Genomic DNA, 13,119 nt, shown 5'->3' with positions numbered 1-13,119 from the left:
AATAAGTACAAATCCAGCTCAAGTTCTTTATTAATAATTCAAGAAAATTAGTAACAAAATGGGCTTGATTCCCATGCTAAAGAACAAATAGAACAGAATAAACTCATTGTCAGGTAGTTCAATAAAAGGCATCAGAAACATGAGTACTGCTCTTTAAATTGCACTTCTACTTCTTTAAATTGCACCTGTTTTTCTTCTTAAATAGACAAAGTAGCAACTTCAACCTGAGCATAAATGTATGATAGTTATTCCCCACATAAAATAGAAGTACATGTCTAAGCTAATCTTGCAAAAGTGCATGACATCTTACATTACAATATTCTCTAAATAAGTTTTTTTGTATGATCAAAGCTTAGAAACAAAGTCCCATAGATGTATTTTTGCTTTACAAGAATCACTTCTATGGCTAAAGATGATGAAAGAGAGAAAAGGAAAAAAAAGAGGAGAGTTTTTTTTTAAGAAATAGAAAAGTATTTACTCTCTTCACTATCACAGAAATGCCTAAATGTCAACTTCCAAAAGAGTCAATAATACGATCATCTCTTTGGAATAATATATTCCACCTGCTGTCAGGGCCATATATGCTCTTTTTTCTTAGCAATTATTGCTACCTATGCTGCCATGAGGGCCACACCAATTATATACTTCTTTGCCACGAGAAAAATACTATGCATTGATGCATGTTCCTCCCTCTCGCGGAGAGGTGAACCTCACACACCATGCATTAGATGCATGTTTCCTCCTTCTCACATGGAGTGGACCCCACACGTGTGGGATCCACTTCTATATGAAAGGCCCAAAAAGAAGGAAAGTGAAAGAAAAAAGTAAAAAGAAAAGGACCCAATCTTGGCCACGAATGGGTCCTCCACCCTCCAGGAAAGGAGTCCTCTGAAAGAAAGCTTGAAAATCTTAAGAAGGACATAGACGACCTAGAAGATGCTAAGAGGGACGTAGATGACCCAGAAGGTAGTTTGGGGACAAGTCACTCACATGTATCCCTGAAAGAAGGAAAAAGAGGAAAGAGCCGTTAGATGTCATGTCAAAATCAAGTTTCTAGGACGCAGAGAGAAGTGGAAGGGACAAGTGGTAGCCTCGGGGTTAGAACCTAGTGAAGGAACCGAGGGACCTTAGTCAGGGCAGAGGACAGTAGTAAGGGAAAGAATGGTCAGAGACTTTTCAAGCTTACCCATTACAAGAAGGAATCTATTCCATTTGGGAAATAACCAAACAAGAGGATCAACATCAAGGTTCCAAACAAAGAAACTCAACCCTGTTACCAAAAGAGGAGCAAGGCAACTAGGCATCATCTTTCTAACCCATTGTCCAAGCCCATGGGATCTCAAATTCATAGTAAGGGAGAAGTTGTTTGGTCGGTAAAGGAGTGATTTCTGATGAAATGAGGAACTTGTAGTTATTCCCTTGGTTAATGTATTTGCTTGGAATGCATGAACCAATGGCCTAACTCAGTTCCTCCGTGTGCATGGTATCTCCCACACAACTTCCTCTCAACTGCCCTTTTCAATCAAAGCTGTCATCCATTGCATTGAATAACCCACCTACTCCTTTGACTTTCTAGGAAGGCGCCTTCCATTTGTAGCTAAAGCCAAATACTCTTTTGAGTTATAATGCTAAACTAAGCTAACCCTCTGCCCAATGAACTCCTTCAGATTCTTGTCAAAGGACATGTTTTTACCTAATAGACCAAGGATATCCTCGTCTGGAGGAACCAAACCATATCTACTACAAAAGGAACGCCAAAGCATAACAGAAAGAAGGGGTTCTGAGGTTCTAGGAGTTCTGGAGGGAGAAAAAAAGAATAAAACAAGAGAGCCAAGGAGGAGGATTTCGTCCCATATCCTTGAGATTATTCAAAATATCACTTAACCTCTAAAGAAACTTATACAAAAACATTCATATAGTAGATTTCACTCTCTCTTACAAAATCCTCCTCACTTGACTATCTGGAAGAAATGTCCAAGCAAAGCTACTTGGACTTGAGTTCCAAATCCTACAAGTCTTGTGCAAAAGCACTAAGTTTGTGAGAACTGGGCTAAGGACCTCGTGGCTGACTGATTTTATGAACTTCATTTATATATATGTATATGTTTAGAATGTATTTCCTTACCTGAGGAACTAACAATTATATGAGAATATTTGTATTGTATAATTGTTCTTTTGCAGAACCTACAGAGGGAAAGGACAAAATTCATTGCATAGTAAGCACGGAGAGATCCTGTGCCTAAGGAACTAGCATTTCAGGTCCCCAGATTAAAGGCCCATCGTTTAAGGAACTACCATTTGGGTTCCATGGATTAAATATCTAATAGCCCTGAGAACCATGACAACACGCTTGAGGGACCACGAGATCACAATCTAGGAATCACTGCAACATCTTTCCCAAGAACCATCATGGAGGAACTGAGTGAAGGAACTTTGCTATAGAAAGTAGTAGAAAGTAGTTCATACAATAAAAGATAAGCCCTAAATATTCTATTTTTAATCACCTTCTCATTGTGAAACATTATGAATAATTGTTTTACTTATTTCGTAAACAGTAAAAGGTCATTTTATGACTTTCAAATACATACAATGATATTTTATTACTTAGAGAAATTGCATTTTTGCCTTATGGAGTTCTACGTGACTTGCGCATAGACCGGTTCATATAACGATCCCAATAGGCCGTGGAGAACTGGACTCAGTTCACCCAACTTCTACTCCAACCCTTCTTAGTGACCCAAGATCCCATATCAGCATTGGGCCTGAGAACTGTCTAAAAAAGGGACTCACAATACTATATGGATACCTATTTGGTTTTTTTTTTCTTATACTTCGACCTCCCTAACTTGAAATTCTAGATTCACCCGAGTGGGGATGAGATAACAGCTATGATTTCCCTGATTTCTAGCGGGTAAGTTACTACTATGGTAACACCAAAAAAAGTAAAAATTACTCTAGTCACCCTTTCTATTTTTTTTATATTCATAAAAAATAAATAAAATAAAATAAAAAACCTTGAGAATGCCAACAATAAATCCATTTAAGATCTGGACATAATTGGGCTCAAGATGGATTATTTTACTCTTTTTTTTTTTTTTTTTGATGGGGTTATCTTACTCTCACTCCATAGCCCAACCCAAATTTAAATTCAGCACACTTACTAGTCCAGGGCCTAATAAATAAAACACAACCGACCTTCCAAGTTCCAATTCGAGACCTCCAAGTTTGAGGTCCATTGATTTCGTAGTTCTATGTATAGTCTTCAAAAGCAGCATTATCAAAACGTTTTGAATTTGAAAATTGTTCTTTGTACCTGAGGATTTTCATCTTTATTCATTGTTTATGTTTGTTTTTTTTATGGTAATTAATGTATCAGGGTGTTTTGTAATAAAAAAGTAAAGTTGTATGTATGACTTTGAATTTGTTGTTAATTGTGTGAATTGGTTTTATTTTTGGGTCTTAAAGATTTTTTTTTTTTTTTTTTTTTCATTCAATAATTATCTTAGAAAACTGCAAGAGGTTTCTCATATTATAGCGTTAATAAAAAAGACAACCTTTTCAATTGATATGTTCTGAGTCATCTTTTGGAAACACAGAGATATGAGTGTTATGTTTGGTCCATTGGCACTAGGCAGTTCGAACATGGGAAAATTCATACAAACTTGAAGGCAGAAAATTGGACTAATTTACAGCTCTCGCGACACCTTCAGGAATTCAATTTTATTGCTTGTTGTGCTTTTCACATAACTGCATGGTTTTTTTTTTTTTTTTTGGTTGTTGTTGTTGTTGTTGTTGCTGAATGTGGAATATGCAAGAGTTGAGAGCTTTCAAAGTGTTTGACTATTGGAAATCAATGGTTCTTCTTGGGTCAGAACTCATTGGCAGTGTTGAAGACCCTTGGCTAGGTGATTTTCACTTTAGGGACTTGAGAACCTTTATGAACAACTCTTTTGCAACAAGAGCAGTTCACTCTGTTTTAAGATGATGAGTTCTCAACAAGAAAATGGGCATATTCTTCTTAATTTGAGTTTTTACTGTAACATTATCTTTAAAGTACACACCTTTACAATTTAGTCCAAAGCTTGATGGGATTAGTCATGTGTAAGGGTGCAAGACAAAAACTGTTCCTATTTATATATGACTCTAGCTAATGTATGACCTTTGCTTCCCTCTTTTTTTTTTTTCTTGGGAATTCTTTTAATTCTATTATATATGAATTTTATAATAGTTGTATTTTTTTTCATATCACAAGCAATGGTAGGGAATGTAATTTTCTTTTGTCTATTTATTGTATAACATTTTGAAATATAAGTCTACCTTTTTGGATAATCTGATTCCAGATGCAAATCTACATGATACCTAATTTAAGATTTATCATAATGTCTTTTATGTTTCTTTTTCCCATTGCTAATTTCATCAATATTGTAACTCTTAATTTACTCAATAAATTTTATTTGTTTTTTTGTCATTGCTTAAATTTTATTTTGCTTTTTTGTCAAGAATTGATTTTTATTGCTTGCTATACTTTTCACACAACTACATGGATTTTTTTTTTTAGTTGAATATGGAATGTGCAAAAGTAGGGGTGTCAATTCAGGTTAGCGTGTCGGGTTCATGTCATGTCGAGGTAGGGGTATTCGACTAAATGGCTCAACTCTAACCCAATTCATTTAATAATCGTGTCATGATCCTTCAACCCTAACCCGACCTATTAATAAGGCGGGTTAACCTGACCCAACCCATTTGATACACTTAACAAACGAGTCGTGTTGGGTTGATACGAATATAATACAACTCATTTCAACCTGCATAATATTAAATATAATATTTATCTAGAAATAATTTTTTTTACATCCCAAAAGTAATGCATACACTTCAAGTCTTCAATTCACATTCTTGTAATTTTTAAAAGCTAAACCCATTAGTTCTAGTTTATAAACTATCTCAATAAACCCACTTGCAAGATATGTAGATGGTGTCCAACACTAATACAAACACCAAAAAAAAAAAAAAAAAAAAAAAAAAAAACACACACACACACACACACACGGCACAAGACAAAAGCTACAACCATGGCCTTAATCAACAATTAATATATCTCATATATTAATAACGGCACATGGGTTCAAAGTTTATAGAACAGAAGCATTACGCAGAAAAAATAAACACATGAGAGAGAGAGAGAGAGAGAGAGAGAGAGCACTAATTGGTTTTAGACTTTGAGTTTGAGAATTGGGCGTGAAACTATAAGATAATAGAGTGAGTAGTACGGCTAAAATTAAAAAAGAAAAAGGAAAAGAAAAAAAAGAAAGAAAGATATTTATAAGAAGGTTTAGAGATTTAGGGTTTTTAGGGTTTAGAGATTTAGGGTTTGTAAAGTTTTAATTTCCAATTATATCCCTTGTAAGTTTTTGTAATTACTCACTTTTCTTTTTAAATTTAAAATATATGTTGGATATAAAAGGTATTTGACAAATCTAAAATAAAATAAATATTTATTTGTTATAAAAATTAAATGGGTTGTATTAAGTGGGTCATTTTGAGTTGACACAAATAAATTGACGTGTCAAACGTGTCTATTACGGGTTACGCAAGTTAACCTACTTATGACATGTTTCTTATCGTGTTGCTTTCGGTTCGACCCGTTTATGACCCAAACCCATTAAGGCCCAACTCTAATTCGAAAAAACCCGTGTCCGGCTTGTGTTGTGCTCACGGGTTGGGTCGAGCATTGACAGCCCTATGCAAAAGTTGAGAATTTTTAATGTTTAATTATTGGAAGGCAATGGTTTTATGACAATTGAGTAATGATGTTTTTCATTTCTTCCCTCTCTTTGATTGGTAAATTTACACGCGCACCATTGGGTTAGAACTCATTGGCAGTGCTTTTCTTCTTTTGATTAGGAATGAAGACCCTTGGCTAGGTGCTTTTAACTTTAGGGACTTGAGAACTTCCATGAATAACTCTTTTGCTACAAGAGCAGTGAAACGCTGTAGTTCTGTATTATTCACTCTGTTCTAAGATGATTGGTTCTCAACTAGGAAATGGGTATCCTTCTTAATTTGAGTTTTTATTGTAACATTATCTTTGAAATATACCTTCACGGTTTAATCCAAAACTTGATGGGATTAGTACTGTATAAGCGCACAGGACAAAAACCTGGGATGATATAATTAACAAATGGCTAGGAAATACTAATTAGATTTTTCTTAGATAGAAGGTCACTTAAGATTGCGGAAGCCGGACCACTAGAGCTTGGTGGCCAATTTTTTACTATTAATAAAAGAAGACGTATCTTCCATTCTAGCAAAACGCAGTCTGCTTCTAACATATGTCATTTGGCTTTGGTAAGTTTTCTTTCATATCTCCAATTACGCGTCATCCATGTCTTTTGTGTCTCATATTGTGGTAGATTAGTATCGCGTATGTGTTCAATGAAAAATCTATCAATTGGGGCCATAAATTTAGCAATTTGACACCACAAAAAACTATTTTATCTATTTTACCATTTCATTTTACAAAACACCCAATATCGGTAGTTTTATTTAAGCCTTCAACGCAATAAAATAATATAAACAATATAAAAAAATAATATATCTACTACAATAAACAACAACTATCACCACCAACACAATAAAATAATATAACTTTTAATAAAATATTGTTTTTTCTTTTTACCTTCTTAGCTACAGTGCACAGCCAAATATGGCTGTGCACTGTAGCTCAACAGCCAAATTTTTTGGCTTTTCTTCCTCTATTGCAGCATGTTTTTTGGTATTGGTGGTGCTAAAAATAGAAATATGACTTTTTAGCACCACCAGTATTAATGCTCTTAGAATGTGAAAAAAGTTACCTTTATATCATGATTTGGCATTTTCTAACATGCATCAGTGATACTTTGAGCTTTTGCATGAAGGTAATGCCCCTTACAGCCCTTTTGAGGTGAACCAAAGTTTCGAAGCTTCTAGGGATTATTATTTGCTTGAATTTTTCAATTTTAGTCTCACTTAAAGAGTTGTCTTAGAATCAGTTACTAACCCGTTGGTTTGGAAATTTTTTAACACAATCTCTTTGATACTTTCAACGGTAGAGCTTTTCTGTGACTTTAGGATTATGCTACTGCATCTTCTTTTTGCAATCAGGTTACGTTATACATGATATGTTTATATATATATTTGTTTCTAAAAAAAAAAAAAGAATGGGTAATTGTTCTACATTGCTAAAGAGAGTGTGCTATGTGTAGTATAATTTGCCCCACCTTCCCTTAAAAGTTACCATGACTTTACTATGACTTTTAAGTGGAGTTGTAGTATGTCTTTGTGTTATAAACCTTTTCTCTCTCCCCTCTGTGTGTGTTTGTTTCTTAAAAAAAAAATGATTTATCATAATGTCTTTTATGTTTCTTTTTCCCATTGCTAATTTCATCAATATTGTAACTCTTAATTTACTCAAATGAATTTTATTTATTTATTTATTTTTTGTCATTGCTTAATTTTTAATTTTTATTTTTGTCAGGATTTGATTTTTATTGCTTGCTGTACTTTATACACAGCTACATCGATTTTTTTTTTAGTTGAATATGGAATGTGCAAAAGTTGAGAATTTTTAATGTTTGACTATTGGAAGGCAATGGTTTTATTTCAATTGAGTAATGATGTTTTTCATTTCTTCCCTCTCTTTGATTGGTAAATTTACATGCGCACCATTGGGTTAGAACTTATTGGCAGTGCTGTTCTTCTTTCAATTAGGAATGAAGACCCTTGGCTAGGTGCCTTTAACTTCAGGGACTTGAGAACTTCCATGAACAACTCTTTTGCTACAAGAGCAGTGAAACGCTGTAGTTTTGTATTATTCACTCTGTTCTAAGATGATTAGTTCTCAACTAGGAAATGGGTATCCTTCTTAATCCAAAACTTGATGGGATTAGTACGGACAAAAATCAAGGACGATATAATTAACAAATGGCTAGGAAATACATTAGATTTTTCTTAGATAGAAGGTCACTTAAGATTGCGGAAGCTGGACCGCTAGGGCTTGGTGGCCAATTTTTTACTATTAATAAAAGAAGACGTATCTTGCATTCTAGCAAAACGCAGTCTGCTTCTGATACATGTCATTCGGCTTTGGCAAGTTTTCTTTCATATCTCCAATTACGTGGCATCCACGTCTTTTGTCTCATACTATGGTAGATTAGTATTAAGTATGTGTTCAACGTAAAATCTACAATTGGGGCGTAAATTTAGCAATTTGACGGCAAGTTTTCTTTCATATCTCCAATTACGTGGCATCCATGTCTTTTGTCTCATACTATGGTAGATTAGTATTAAGTATGTGTTCAACGTAAAATCCACAATTGGGGCATAAATTTAGCAATTTGACATCACAAAAAACTATTTTATCTATTTTATCACTTTATTTTACAAAACACTCAACATTAATAGTTTTATTTTAGCTTTCAACGTAATAAAATAATATAAACAATATAATAAAATAATATATTTACTATAATAAATAACAACCATCACCATTAACACAATAAAATAATATAACTTTTAATAAAATATTGTTTTTTCTTTTTACCTTCTTAGCTACAGTGCACAGCCATATTTGGTTGTACATTGTAGCTCAACAACCAAAATTTTTGGCTTTCCCTCTACCATTGTAGCATGTTTTTTTAGCATTGGTGGTGCTAAAAATAACAATATAACTTTTTAGCATCACCAATATTAATGCTCTTAGAATGTGAAAATAGTTACCTTTATATCATGATTTGGCATTTTCTAACATGCATCAGTGATACTTCGAGCTTTTGCATGAAGATAATGCCCCTTACAGCCCTTTTGAGGTGAACCGAAGTTTCAAAGCTTCTAGGGATTATTATTTGCTTGAATTTTTCAATTTTAGTCTCACTTAAGAGTTGGCTTAGAATCAGTTACTATAATCCGCTGGTTTGGAAATTTTCTGAGCACAATCTCTTTGATACTTTCAACGGTAGAGCTTATATGCGACTTTAGGATTATGCTACTGAATCTTCTTTTTGCAATCAGGTTACGTTATACATGATATGTTTATATTATATATATATATACACATTTATATATATCGATAAGTAGTTTATGTAAGAGATTAAAATTAAGCCCTTGAACAAACTGTTTGTATATGAAAAATAATAGGCATATAAAAGAGTAAAAATAAGATACCAACTTGGAGTAAGTTAATTGTTCAACTTTCAAGAAACTTACTTAAATATAAATTATAATAAAAAGGTATATAACTATTATAATCAAGCTAATTAATTAAAAAATGTAACACTAATATGAATTACAAATGCAATAGGTATAAAGATATAAGTTTTTCTCATATAAAATTAAAAAAATAATTAAAAAAAAAATCTTGGAAAAAAAGTCTAGACTTAATTGAACTCAAGCTTTCTTAAACAAAAAGGGGAAAAAAAAAGGACTCAACCCAACTTGAAACTCAGCCCTTACAAGCAGTGGCGGAGCCACACACAAGGGTGGGAGGGCCAAGGCCCCCCAAAATTTAAAAAAATTATTTTGTAGTATTTATATTATTTACACTTAAAAAAATGTAGCATGTAAAAATTGAAGTTGGCTCCCCCAAATTTTGACTCATTTCAATGGTGCTCTTAAAAGAAAGAGAAATTATATTAAAATCATATAATTTAAGAGGTTTAACAAATTAAACTATGTAAAAAATGATAAATTTTTATACATGTCTAATAGAAGAAATACATGACTTTTGTATGCTCAATAAAATTTAGAAGATGATAAATTCTCTTAGTAAATTAATTTTTATATGTGTGTATATAGAGGTTTGTCTTAACTAATATATTAACATCACAACTTGGCCCTCCCAAACCAAAATTTCTGGCTCCGCCCTGCTTACAAGGTCAATATCCCAATAAGATAAAAGTATTAAAAAATAAAATATCATCCTCTCATTCTCAGTTTGGTTAACGAGAAAAAAGAACCCAAAAATTTGTTTCTTACATTTTTCTCATCCTTTCAAGTATTAGAGTTTGTTTTTTTGTTGAGGTGAGTTTTAAGTTCCAACCAATTCCTGGTTCTTAGGGCTCTCAGTGCACAGAGCCACAACTGAGGCCAACAAAAGCAATGCTTGTAAAGAAGGTAAATTTCTCTGTTCTGTTAAATGCTTTATGTTAATTCCATGAAGGTTTTTTTTTATAAATATTTTCCTCGATCTCTCTCCATCACTGTGTACTAGGTTCTTGGGTTTTTGGAGTGGCTCACTTAAGGGTCAAGGGTAGAAAGTAATAACTATTTCAGTGATAATGTTGAGAATATAACAAATTAATTATTAATGTAATGTGTCATGTCAATTGTCATGTACACATCTATGGAATCTTGCCAAAAAAGATTATTAAGACTTTAGAGAAAGCTTGACAAAATTATTATAATTACAATTTAATTACAGACGTATTCAACCATTTCTTTTTTGTCATGCCAAAGCACTAGTAAAGGGGGCATAAAAGTATCCTGGGAAAACGTTTACCTTCCAAGCGAGAAGGATTCCAACCTGCTGAAAGGCGGGTGTCTATGGACTGTAAAGGGATCTGGCTATGAGCTTCATTAAATTTGAAGTATGGGATGGGAAGACCATATTCTTATGGCATGACAATTGGCATCCTATTGGTACCCTTTCATTAGAATTTGGATATAGAGTGATTTATGATGCAACCAGCAAGCCTGAAGCAAAAGTAGTCTGTTTTGAGGGACAAAGTTTGGATTTGGAAGCTTGCCACGTCAATTTTTATGGTAAGATTTTGTAAGAGTGTGACGCTGTGGAAAAGCTTGGAATAGAGTTTGCTATTCACAAAGTTGGGCGAACAAATTCCATTAATGTTGTCAACCATTTCTAAAAATCCCTGTACTTACATGTTCATAATGTCTATGGTGGTAAAATATTTTTCGCACAGGTGAGATCTGAGGATTGCCACAAGCACCAGCTTGGCCAGCTCCCCAGAATGGATAACCCACATCTTTGATCTCCTCGCAACTGAACGTATTTTGGTACTACAACTTGAGTACCGATCATCAGATCAGTACATAAAGACACAGGAAGCTCCACGAAAACCAAGGTTGTGACAAAGAAAGAAACAAGAAAAACTATAGACCATGAGAAAAAATCTGGGAATTCATTTGGTGGTGAAAATATGTAGAGAAGTGTGTTATTGATTAGTAACCTGAGTTTGACACATTGGTTGTTTACCAGGAATATACATTTTATATATTTATCCATTAATATTATTAGATTAAATGAATAAATTCGCTATCTCCTATTCGCTTTAAGCTTTTAGGAGAATCAATAATTTGACAAATTTTTTAAAATAGCAACAGTGGAAGAATGATAGAATTATAATTATTTGAACTATCTAGCCTTGCCCGTTAAAGTGATTCTATCCTAAGGTGCCCGCTAAATTGAGTAAGGAAGAATTTCAAATGTAACAATTAATGATGCAATAAGCCAAAAGATGCAAAAGAAGAAATATCCATTGTCATGGTGTTTTTGATCATTTTAAATCAGATTATTCTAAGAAATTTTGCAATTTCGGCTCAAGTTCTTTACTAACAATTCAAGAAAATCAGTAACGAAATGGGCTCGATTATCATGCTAAGAACAAATAAAACAGAATAAACATTTCGAGGTAGTCCCAATAAAAAGCATCAGAAATATGTACGTACCTGCTCTTTAAATTGTAGTTTTGCTCTTTAAATGGCACTTCTGTTTCTCCTTAAGTAGACAAAGCAGCAATTTCAACCTGACCATAAATGAATGATAGTTATTCCCCACATAAAGTACATGCATGTCTAAAGCTAATCTTGCAAAAGAGCATGACATCTTACATTACAAAATTCACTTAAAATGGAGTTTTCTTGTATGCTCAGGGCTTAGAAATAGAGTCCCAAAGATTTATTTTGCTTTGCAAGAGATCACATCTATGGCTAAGGATGTTTGAGGGAGGAAAGGAAAAAAATATAAAGGCCAGATTGTGCCATTGCTTTAGGGTAAAGGAATGGCAATTGGTGTTGAATATGAAACTGGTATTGCTAAAATTGGTAATCAAGTTAAAGCCATAATATTAACACAACTATGAAATTTTTGAGGTGGTTCTAAAGTTGCTAGCAGAAAGTTTATGTTAGCAAAATTTATAATAGAAGAGTCCAATCAGATTTGAATTGCACGTGGTTATGTAATTAAATTATTGGTCGGAGGTATATCTTAGGAGTTTTCCTTCCTTTGGCCTGGCCATTGGTTTTTTACTGGGTAAACAAACTATATCTATTAACATTTTTTATTTTTTTATAAGTTTAGAATAGGTGTTTTTAAGATATTAGTTAATATGCTATTTTAAAAAAATTTTGATACTACTTTTATGAAAAATATAAAAAATTGTTAAAAAAATCAATTTTTTTCTTATAAAAAATTAATATATATATATTCTAAACCATTACCCTTATTAAGTCATTTATAAACTTTTCCTCTTTGTTTATTGTGGCTTGAATTGAAATCATTGAACAATGTGCGCTAAAAAAAAAAAAAAAATTTGTAAAATCGCACGATTTTACGATTCCACCTCACCAAAACGTTTAGGATTGCACTAGGATCGTAGGATCATATGAGATCCTACCGATCCTACCAAAAAATAAATTTTTGGTTTTTTTTTTATGGGATAATTTTTTGTTTTGATAAATTTTTAAGGGNCAATGTGCGCTAAAAAAAAAAAAAAAATTACAGTGGGACACATTTACAGAGACGTTATCTCATGGGCAAGCGCATATGAAACTTTTTGCACATTCACATTTCACACTGTTGGCACCTTGAAAGAAGATCATGCCACATGCCCACTTGCCAACTTGCAATAGTGGGTACATGTTATACATTTTTTTTTTTTCCAGACAAACATAACGTGTCTTAATAGTTATTTAATTGAATTATATTTGTAGGTTATCATCTTGATTAATGTGTATTAATTAGTATTTTATTGCCTTTGCCTCAAAAAAAAAAAAAAAAAAATATATATATATATTTTATTACCTAAAAAAGTTAGTATTTTATTGAATCTCTTAATGCGTGAA

At 32.9% G+C, this 13,119-nt stretch overlaps 1 long non-coding RNA gene across 1 annotated transcript; it reads right to left on the bottom strand.

Annotated features, from left to right (window-relative positions):
- Window positions 1-125: 125 nt before the first annotated feature.
- On the bottom strand, window positions 126-12,204 carry LOC136064732 (uncharacterized). Its single transcript, XR_010626340.1, has 3 exons — window positions 11,887-12,204; window positions 11,725-11,801; window positions 126-224 (listed from the first exon to the last, which is right to left on the bottom strand). It is a non-coding gene; the product is annotated as an uncharacterized LOC136064732 (long non-coding RNA).
- Between the last annotated feature and the right edge of the window lie 915 nt (window positions 12,205-13,119).

The sequence above is a fragment of the Quercus suber genome, unplaced genomic scaffold, assembly GCF_002906115.3.
Source record: "Quercus suber isolate HL8 unplaced genomic scaffold, Cork oak 2.0 scaffold_751, whole genome shotgun sequence".
In the NCBI taxonomy this organism is placed as follows: domain Eukaryota; kingdom Viridiplantae; phylum Streptophyta; class Magnoliopsida; order Fagales; family Fagaceae; genus Quercus; species Quercus suber.
This window is presented reverse-complemented; position numbering and strand designations above follow the sequence as displayed.